Source organism: Pseudophryne corroboree, chromosome 8 (genome assembly GCF_028390025.1).
Source record: "Pseudophryne corroboree isolate aPseCor3 chromosome 8, aPseCor3.hap2, whole genome shotgun sequence".
NCBI classification, from domain to species: domain Eukaryota; kingdom Metazoa; phylum Chordata; class Amphibia; order Anura; family Myobatrachidae; genus Pseudophryne; species Pseudophryne corroboree.
The window spans coordinates 425556944-425558712 of NC_086451.1; the positions used below are offsets into that span (position 1 = coordinate 425556944).

Below are 1769 nucleotides of genomic sequence, written 5' to 3' on the forward strand. Positions count from 1 at the left end.
GATATAAAATATGTTAAAACTTAACTTTTATTATGGTTAATCATAAAAGAAGAATGGACACAGACTTACATACAAAAAAACAGTCACCTTAGGTGGGGTTGAATGGTATTAGTATAAGGGGTTGACATGCCCCATGTTGACACCAAGCAAATTGCTAAGTGTACATATCCAATTCCAATACACCTCTGGTGAAAAATATTAAAATCAAAGATATGTATAATATCTTAGTATATCAGGAGTGTAATATCATTATGGAGGAAAATGATTTTCAATAATGGTAGATATACTCCTTGATAATGGCTCCCTTGGTATTTGTAATGGTTGTGCTATTGAAGCTTCTTTTTCTGGTAGGTGGTCTTGCAAAAATTGTAGTTCTAATTAGTAGAATAGGTATAGAGGTAGGGCCAATGTTTTCTCCACCACTTCTGCTGTTTGTTGATTATTGGAGCTACTGCACCTGATATTCCAAGGTAGTCAGCTGACCTTGTACTGATCCGGCCTATCACTGCTTTGCTTCCAAGATCAGATGGATTTGGGCATAGCCAGTGAAGTATGGCAGTAGTAATATGATTCAAACAAATGAGAGAGCATGTGGTTTCGGCATTTATACCAAGTTGAGAACTTCTGCTGTTCCACTGATCTGCCCCAAGTCCCTGTTACAGTTGCATTGCAGGGAACTTGAAATCTGGCAGTGGATGAGAGGGTTCTCGAAAAAAAGAAAGTGGAGAGAGAGAGAGAGAGAGAGTGCCCCAACTTCTGCTGTTCACCGTCATATAGAATTATAGTGGACAGTGAATGAGAGAGAGGGGGTACAGAGAGAAAAAGGAGGTGGTGAGCTGAGACTCCCCAAAATTACCATGAATAAGTGTCTATCATTAACAAAATTGGACCTCTGCTCTCAAAGGCATTGTGAAAAACTGATAAATAACCTTTCATAGTGAGTGATAGTTTGTCAAGTAATATTGGATATGTAAAAGATTGCAAGAAGGTTATGAATATGTTTCATTCATTGGCAGTACAATATGCGATACATTCATTGATAATCCATGTGGAAAAGGTACCACTTAATTTCCTGCAAAGGTTGTACAATAAAATATGCAACACATTAATCTGAGTACTAGTTAGGTTATAAGTATAATACATTCATTAGTAACCCACATGAAAAAGGAAAACATCTAATTGCATACCAAATAGTGCAGTTAGACATGAGGCTTGAGGCACAAAATGGTAAATATATGTTCCATGTAGGCTAAAGAAATTTACACCAGAGAGAGAAGGAATATGTTGCTAAAATAGAGTAGAAAGCCACTATATGAGAGGTGGTGAGCTGAGACTCCCCAAAATTACCATGAATGAATGTCTATCATTGACAATATTGGACCTCTGCTCTCAAAGGCATTGTGAAAACCGATAAATAACCTTTCATAGTGAGTGATGGTTTGTCAAGTAATTTTGGATATGTAAAAGATTGCAAGAAGGTTATGAATATGTTTCAATCATTGGCAGTACAATATGTGATACATTCATTGATAATCCACATGGAAAACGTACCACTTAATTTCCTGCAAAGGTTGTGCAATAAAATGTGCAACACATTAATCTGAGTACTAGTTATGTTATAAGTATAATACATTCATTAGTAACCCACATGAAAAAGGAAAACATCTAATTGCATACCAATTAGTGCAGTTAGGCATGAGGCATGAAGTACAAAATGGTAAATATAGGTTCCATGTAGGCTAAAGAAATTTGCACCAAAGAGAGAAGGA

At 36.3% G+C, this 1769-nt stretch overlaps 1 pseudogene; it reads right to left on the reverse strand.

Moving 5' to 3' along the window:
• Positions 1-445: 445 nt before the first annotated feature.
• LOC134950036 (5S ribosomal RNA) lies at positions 446-564 on the reverse strand (annotated as a pseudogene).
• Positions 565-1769: the final 1205 nt, after the last annotated feature.